Source organism: Gorilla gorilla, chromosome X (genome assembly GCF_029281585.2).
Source record: "Gorilla gorilla gorilla isolate KB3781 chromosome X, NHGRI_mGorGor1-v2.1_pri, whole genome shotgun sequence".
Classification (NCBI taxonomy): domain Eukaryota; kingdom Metazoa; phylum Chordata; class Mammalia; order Primates; family Hominidae; genus Gorilla; species Gorilla gorilla.
Window position 1 is genome coordinate 109,648,198 of NC_073247.2, and position 9,466 is coordinate 109,657,663.

Below are 9,466 nucleotides of genomic sequence, written 5' to 3' on the forward strand. Positions count from 1 at the left end.
TGGCGAAAGCTCTGATGCAAAGATTAGAAAGTTTCACAGCATGCATTTGAGGTGGGTGCAGTCAACCTAAGATGGGTCTGAGCTCATACGGAACTGTCCACTGCAGGCTGCAGCTGAAATCAGAGGTGGATCAAGGGGGTGTGACCTGGGGCATGAGAGGCAAATGCTACAGTAAAGGTAAAGGTTAAGCTGTTGCAACAAAGAGATCCGAAAACACAGTGGCCTAAACAAGACAGAAATGTATTTCTTAAGTAAGGTCTGGCTAGTCTAGGATGGTGGGCCTTCTCTGCTCAACAAGGTCATTCAGGGACACAGGTTTCTTCTATCTTGTTGCTCTGCCTTTTCCTGGGGCATTTCCTAGACTGTACGGTCAAAACTGAGTTGCTAGCATGTCTGTGTTCTGTCTTGCAGAAAGGGGAGAAAAGAGGGAGTCCAGTGCAATTTCCTTTTAACCAAGTGAGACAGAAATTGGACACATCCTTTATGCTCTTATTCCATTGATGAGAACTTAACAGCATGTCGACGCTGGCTGCTAGGGAAGCTTTGAAATGTTTCCAGCTGACAAGCTATGTGTGTAGTAAGAAGGGGAGAAAGAAATTTGGGGGGATTCCTAGCAACTATATAACCTCCCTCATACTGAATTTTCTGTATCGTAAAACCAGTCTGTTCTATGTTTTCACATTCAAATTCAAATCAGTCCTGAAGTTGCAACAAAACCCAACAGGTTCAAACACAGCCAAAGCCATGCCATAACCATTACTTACTGCAAGCAGCTAAAGAATTCCTTGGTGCCGGGTGCGGTGGCTCATGCCTGTAATCCCAGCACGTTGGGAGGCTGAGGTGGGCGGATCACTTGAGGTCAGGAGTTCGAGACCAGCCTGGCCAACATGGTGAAACCTCATCTCTACTAAAAATACAAAAATTAGCCAGGAGTGTTGGTGCACGCCTGTAGTCCCAGGTACTTGGGTGGCTGAGGCAGGAGAATTGCTTGAACCCGGGAGGCAGAGGTTGCAGTGAGCTGAGATCATGCCGCTACACTCCAGCCTGGGTGATAGGGTGAGACTCTGTCTCAAAAAAAAAAAAAAAAAATTCCTTGGTTGGTCTTAATTGAGAACAGTGTAAGACAATTCTCCTATTACAATTGGTCTTATTAAGAGCTGTTGAACCATGCAGAATGGGCTGAGAAGAAAGTTCCTCTCCTCAACAGACGACCACGCCATTTTCCATTTGGCCATTATTCTTCATGTCTGTCGTCGGGGCTTACATTTCATTATAGTTCAAAGAATAACAGGAGATTTAAGGGATTTGAGTAGGCTATTTTTTTTTTAACCACATGTGCAAAATTTCAGAGATACTACTTTCTGACAACCCAAGATGCAAGGGAAAAACAATGTGCCACTACTGTCCTTGTACATCATTGCTAATGAGGGCAGCTTCTGCCACGTCAGTGGCATGGACGCTTTACTTCAGTGGAATCTGTGTCCCAGCTGTGTCATGTGCCACAGTTATTTGTATCTCTGTAATATGATGTTGTTCACTGCATACATTGAGTTATGTAAGACAACAGCAGAGAGAGACCTTTTGTTTCTCTGCAAGAAGTATGTCTCTAACGCCTTAATTGGCTAGTATGAAATGTTGACATTTTACCCCAACTTGACAGCCAAATCAATGTTATTGAAGGCAGCCTGTAGGCATTCGTGACAGCCTAAGGATTAATACTCTTAGCCAATTGCAAAATGGTTGCAGCACATCAGCAGGCCAGGTGTGTTGGCTTCCTGGATTTGAATCAAAGCAATTTCAAGGTGTGCCCTAAGCTATTCATATATTGTAGACAGTAAAATTAAACTCGATCTTGACTGATCACAATGGGCTCATTTCTAAAGTAACTTTACTTATTCCTTCCTCATTTTTTATATTAGTGCATATACTGATGAAGACATGGAAGTTTCTTCATGCTTGTCGAACCTAGACAAAATGAAGTTAAATTTCAGTAGCAGACATTTGAATCCCAGATAAATGAGTAGAATGACAAAATGACTATGAGTAGAATATTGAATAAAATGACTGTGGCAGAGATAGTATTCAACAAACATCTCTGTGTTTCTTTTGACTTCCTACTTTCCTTTGTAGTGAGGTTGGAGCCATGTGGCTAGTTTTGGATAACAGGGATGGAGCTGATGTAATATGTGACATTTCTGGGTTGAGTCAGCAAAGACCTTTATGCCTCCTCTATTCCTCTTCTGCTGCATTGATATTGGAGGTCACGTGTTTCATATGGCATAGCTACAGGATGGAGTAGAGTGTTTTGAACTATATCATGCTGTATATGAATAAGAAGTAAACTGGTGGCATAGCCAAGCTTATTCTGACTAATACAGAGGTGTTTTAAATTATCCAAAGACTGGGCCAATTCTCCGTATTATCAGTCTAGATGATTGGAAATGGCATTCAAAATATGTACTTTTGCAAATGCCGGGTGAAGCTTTCAAAGCTTATTTATTTCAAAGTTTATTTATTTTAAAAGGTACCACCACACCCTAAAGGCCAAGATGCTAACTTTGAGGGAAGATCATAATACACAGCAAAGCATGAAACTGATCTTCGGTTTTACAGCTATTATTATTTTACTTGCCGTTTTTCTACTGTGTCACATGATTCTAAACAATTCTGAAATTGGAAGTCAAGCTCATCTAGCAGTGAATGATGGCATCTCTAATTGTTTATAAATTCAGACAGTAAGTGAAGTTGAAGCACAAATCAAAACTGCATTCCATTGCATGTAGAATTAGTGGTATATGTTGCACACCCAAAATGATGTATGAGGAACCGATTGCATCTAGCTAGAACTTAAATTTAAATCTCCTTTGTTCATAGAGGTGAGCTGGAGGGAAGCCACATTTCAGCCAAGACATTATCTTTCAGTGGTTTGTCCTTTCTCCTCTTGCTGTAAAGTAGATTCTAAGTGCAGGAAAGGGTTAATCAAATTTGTGGCAACAAATTATTTGGGGCTGACTAACTTTAAATTAGAAATTCCTATTAAAAAGTTCACTGTAGCTATTAAAGAAAGTCATTATTGTAAACATAACTTTGCTTCATAAGAAGTAATAAAATACTTGGCAGTTCCAGGCTCAGTTTATTCACGTATCCAAATCTTTTCAAATTCTCATACATTTTTGTAATTCTATTTCATGTCTTTATATTTAACTTATTCCAGACGGACTTTGTCAGAAAATCCCATGTAAGATCAAGAATCTGAGCTCATGACATTAATATACTCATAAGATGAAAATACAACTTCATGATCTTCCTTCCTCCTCACCTGCTTTCATCTGCACAAAAATGGGAAGCAATATAGCATCCACAACAAGAGAAATGATGTCATTCTATTTATTGAAGAAGCACTGTTGACTGACTGAATAACCTGCACTGATAATATGCTAATAAAATAGGCTTGGATGGTGTAAAATAGAATTGGCTATAAACTGGTCCCTGACAGAAAGAAAACTGGTATGTAAGACTTATATCTATTGGAGACTTTTTCATTTAATGAGTAATTCATTGTAATTAAAATGAAAATGAAATAGCTTTTACTAGTGGCTCCTAAGAGAGTTTATCAAGGCAACAGGGTTCCTAGTTTTAGATCAAGGAAATTTTATATCTAGTTATTTCCTATTCAAATAGAGTATCTTCTCTTTCCAAGGAGAAAATACAACTTTTATTTCTTGTCTTTATCTTCCTTGTCTTTTTCATTTCATTTAATTCTTTTTTTTTTTTTTTAGCAGACAGAAAGTTTGTTTTGGGTTACGGATGTCACTGAATTATCTATGGACTCACTGAGTGGATAATTTGAATTTTATTTTTCATCTGCATAGAAGACTGGAGGATTGTAAGAGCGCTGCAATACGGGCATTTTTGGAATCCTAATTACAGTTTTTAGCTTGGGTTGTTAAAACTTCCAAGTTTCCCTTACTCTGGATTCAGACTGTCACATGGATTTCCTGTGGTTTTAGGTTTTCTCTGCATATGCAGGCAAAATTTTTTGGATTTGTAATGTCCTTCAGTTTCCCAAATTTAACTCTTTACCTTTTGTCCTTAGAGAAGATCTGAGAGATGATGATAATTGAATATACTTCCTTTCCCAACTCTACCCGAAAACATAAATCCATTATGGGGGCAATTCAACATCTATTAGATGAGACTGTAGGCAATGGCACAACCCTAGCAGGGTGGGCAGGAATGTGTGATGGTGAAGTGTTTTGTAACACAAGTTACACACAATGCTGGCTCTTTCAGCATTTAATTGAGCTGAGCTCTACATTCTTAATAATATGTGTTGGGCTCTGGGTGACTGTGCAAATCTGGAAATCATTGCTTTAGCCAGATTTTCTCAAGTTCAGCCCTGTTTGCATTTGGGCTGATCATTTTCTGTTCTGGGGGCTGGCCTGCGTATTGTAGCATTAGTAGCATCCCTGGCCTTTACCCACTAGATGCCTATTGCACTTCTGTCCCCAGTTGGTATAGCCCAAAATGTCTTCAGACATTGCAGAAAGTCCCCTGGGGAGGGGGATAAAATTATTCCAGTACAGAACTCCTGTTTTTGGGTGAAAGACCATTCAGTAGACAAATTTGTTTTGTGCCAGAGTGGCACATCTAACATATTTGACACCTGGAAAAGATGTTTGACTCTCCCTCTTGTATAGGTAAAAATCATTTTCAGTGATAATGAAGTGAAATTAATATCCAAGAGAGTGAGAAGTTTGTTATTATTGAGAGTCTTTAATTTTTTTATATGTAACCATGCCAGTAAAATATAAGAAAATTAAACGTGAAATAAATTTTATAATACAAAACAAATAAGTAATAGATTATTTCACACTGCTTGCTTCTATCAAAACATCTTATGTACCCCATAAACATATCACCTACTATGTACCCACAAAATTAAAAAGAAAAAAGTAATAGATATAATAAATTAATACCTTTTAGTTGTACTAATGTATTTTTTAGGGAAAATCTTATACCTAGATATAATAATAAATAATTACATAATGTCACAGTTTAATAACAAAAAACAACTTGATAAGAAGAGTAAAAATTATAATAGAAGACTAAATTTCAATTTTAACTATACTATTCAAATTCAGTAATATAGTTCATCTATTAACTAAAATTTTCACTAACCAAACCAGGATACTAAACCTAGTCTGCCAAAACACCAAATCAAAACACCTAAGGAACAGTACATTACAGTTTGTCCTCTGCTTCATTCATTCAGTCTTTTAAAAATATGCAAGTAGTCACATAGAATGATGATATTGAAGCAAGTCAGGTTCAGGTCCTTTGCTGCTAAAATGTCTTATCATTGTCTACTTTGAATCTAATATTTAAATGCAGGAATATGCAGAAACACAAGGGTTGCAGATGTAAACTCTACATAGGGTGAGTTCAAACGAGTCTGAAATGTTAGCAACTTCCTTTGGAAATAAATGCATGTAGAAGGATCTGCGTGTGACAGAAGCCAAGTATATAACTGAGAGTTCTTTAACTTCCTTGTCAAATGTAATGTTCATTATGTGGTAAGCAATATGAATAAGTATCATTATTAAAATTAATAAAAATATATTATTAAATCTTAATAGTAATAATTGCAACTGTTTTGAACTTAGACTAGTGGTTCTCATCCAGGGGCAATTTTGCTCTGCGGGGGACATTTAGTCATGTTTAGAGACGTTGTCGGTTGTCACGACTGGGAAGGGGTGCTACTGGCATCTAATGGGTAGTGGCCATGAATACTGGTAAGCATTCTGCAATGCACAGGGCAACACAACAAAGAATGATCCAGTGCAAAATGTCAGTGGTGTCGACATTGAGAAACTCTGACTTAGACTGACCAATGGTTCCCACCCCCCTCCAGAGGAGTATTTTTTCCTTGACTTAGTTTCCAATGCAGGTGCATGGTGATAATAAAAAGCAGATTTATTTTTAGTTTGTTTTATTATTGTTTGTAAATTTTCTACAGACAATGCATCCCCTTATCTTCTAGGCTTAGAACAGACCACTCTAATTTCCCTTCCCTGGGTAAGATGCCAAATGTAACAAATATCAAAGCAAAGAGATATGTATGTGGTATTCATAGTCCTCACTAAAGTGTTCAATGTCATTAACAGAACTGGGCTTTTGAAGTGCCTGAGAAAAATTGGCAGCTCTGACAATTTTCCCAATATGCTGTGGTTAATCTGTGATGACATGAGTCATGTTTTAGAGCTATGGGCTTTGGCTGGTCCCAAATGGCAATAAGGACTTACATTTAGGAATTAATCTTGCTTTGAGATCTAGGAAGACAGAAGATGAGTGGCAGTATTGGTAAGAAACATTCACACTAATTGGTTATATGAAGTCCAGAGAGCACATATAAATCAGGAAACAGAAAGATCGAAAATAAAAGCAGTCGGTTAGACAAAGGGGGGCAGATATGAATTTCACCAATTGGTTTTCTTATTGTCCTGCTTTTGTTTTGTTTTGTATTAAATGACTGCAAAATATTTTGCCCCAGGGTGAGGTTAGGATGGTAAATCAAAGCCAGATGGATGATCTATCTAATAAATTCTTAAGTAATGAAACAGAATTCATTCTCTGCCGATGGCACACTCATTCCTGTCTCTGTGTCTTTATTTATTCTCTTTCCCTTTCTTTGAAGACCCAGCTCACTTCTCCACCAGAGAAAGAAGCAAATTTGATATTTCCCTCAAAGCCTTGTTTGAATTAGACTTTTGCAGTTTTTCTTGTATGTCCTTGTTTTTTTTAATTTAATTTTATTATTTATTTATTTTTTTGAGGTAGGATCCCACTGTGTTGCCCAGGCTGGAGTGCAGTGGCACAATCTCGGCTCACTACAACCTCCAGTTCCCAGGTTCAAGTGACTCTTCTGCCTCAGCCTCCCAAGTAGCTGGGGTTATAGGCATGCACCACCATGCCCAGCTAATTTTCATATTTTTAGTAGAGATGGGTTTCAACATGTTGGCCAGGCTGGTCTCGAACTGCTGACCTCAAGGGATCCGCCTGCCTTGGTCTCCCAAAGTGCTGGGATTACAGGCGTGAGCCACCACGCCCAGCCTGTTTTTAATTTTAATACATTTCCAGGAATTTCTTTATGGGATTACACCTGCCCAATTCTAAGAACTTCCTTCCCCACCTCCTGTGATGAGTTTGTGACCTAGGCCTGACCAACTGAGCATTGCCTTCTCTTGGTCACAGTGACTGGTTCACAGATAATAACATGACCCAAGCAGAACAAATTAGGCATAGGTGCTTTCCTCTCACTGGGGTTGCTGAGAGAATGGGATATAAGCCTAGAGTTTCTGGTAGCCATCTTGCTACCAAGAGGAGAGAACCTTCCTTAGAGCCATTACGGAGGAAAGTGGAGCTGACAGATGGAGAGAAGAGAAAAAGGTGATGACTTTATTTGATTCCCTGAATGCATCTGTGTCTAAAGTCCACAACTGAGCTTTCCAGTTACATAAGTAACTGAAGTCAGTTTGTGTTGGTTTTCTGTCACATGTAACACAATAATTCATGACTAACATCACTTTCTTTCCAAAGTCTTCCTTAACCATTTTACTTCATGTTATTCTTTCTCAACTCTGAATTTTCATAGGATTTATAAGTTTTAGTATGTACTCTAGCACTTGATTATATACTGTTTTATTGTTACCTACTCACTAAATTTATCTGAATCCAGTCTTTCCCATTATACTTTAATAGTAGAAATATGTTCATGGTTTATGAATCAGTTTTACATTCAAAATTTCATTTAACTTATAAACTCATAGAGAAAAGATAGTTTGTCTTACATTTCTTTTGTATTTTTCACAGTACTCAACAAAGGGTGGTCACATAATGAGTACTTAATAAAGAGTAGGTTTAGCCAAACTTCCATTCACAGCTATGCTTCCGATTCCTGAGCATCTGAAAAACTTCTAATTCAATAAGCTATAAGTAACAAACTCCTAAAGATAGTAATTTTGAAGTTTACAAAAGTAAAGAAATGTAATTCATCTTGAGCCAATTTACAGAAATAGAGCAAGGCCAGTTCGCTAGCGTGAGCTTTGTGAAGCCAGGAACTTTGTCACATTTACCTTTGCACACACCACCATCTAACACAGTATCAAGCGAATACTAGATGCTCAATACAAGGCTAATAAATAGTAAAATGACTGCATTGCTTATAACATGCTTTCTGCAGTGACAGAAATTTTTCGTGTTATAATTTGTACTGTCCAGTATGGTAGTCACATGTAGCTGTTAGGCACTCGAAATGTTGCTAGACTAACTGAATGCTTATTTTTATTTAACTGTTATTAATTTACATTTAAATAGCCAAATTGGCTAGTGGCTACTCTGCTGTATAGTTTGGGTTTGTAAGCATAAATAAGCAGCCTATACTACACAATACAAGGATGTCATTGGAAATACACAATTTAAATGCCATCACAGATTTTTTTGAAACAACCCCAATTTATAATGATAGTGAAAGCAATAGACATGTCTTCTTCTCTAATGGTCTAGTTCAAGTATCACCTCCTTTGGGAAACCTGTCTTGACTCTGATCCCCACTCCACTTTTACCCCATCTAGATCAGAATTAATAAATGAATTATTCTTTCCAATGATACTATGCTATATTCTAACCAGTTTTACTTATGTCTAATTAGTAAGCTAGATTTGTTGATTTTTGAGGGCAGGGACTATGTCTTATTCTTCTTTATTCATTCAAAAGTACTTATTAAGTTCTTACTATGTCAGAACTTACAGTGTAATTTTCTGTTGGTTAAGCCACTCAGTCTGTAGTATTTTGTTATGGCAGCCTGTAGACTATTACACTAAGACTGGGGTATATTAGAGTCTTTTGGAGGCATAAAGCAGGGAAACTCAACAGGACGTTACACAACCCACATTGTGAACCCTGGAGAGCTGCTACTCTAAAGTCACCTTTATGCTGAGACTTGAAGATGACTAGGAGTTAAGCTAATGAAGGAGATTTGAGTAACCAAGGAACAAGCATATCTCAAGTGAGTTACACCACGTGGAGATTTTGAGGAAGTAAAATAATTTAGTATGTCTGGGCTGGGCACGGTGGCTCATGCCTGTAATCCCAGCACTTTGGGAGGCCGAGGCAGGCAGATCATGAAGTCAAGAGATCAAGACCATCCTGGGCAACATGGGGAAACCCCATCTCTACGAAAAATACAAAAATTAGCTGGACATGGTGGCAAGCCTGTAGTCCCAGCTACTCTGGAGGCTGAGGCAAGAGAATCACTTGAACCTGGGAGGCTGAGGTTGCAGTGAGCCGAGATCGCACCACTGCACTCCAGCCTGGCGACAGAGCGAGACTCCGTCTCAAAAAATAAAATAAATAAATAAATAAATAAATAAATAAATAAATAAATAAATAATTTAGTATGTCTGAA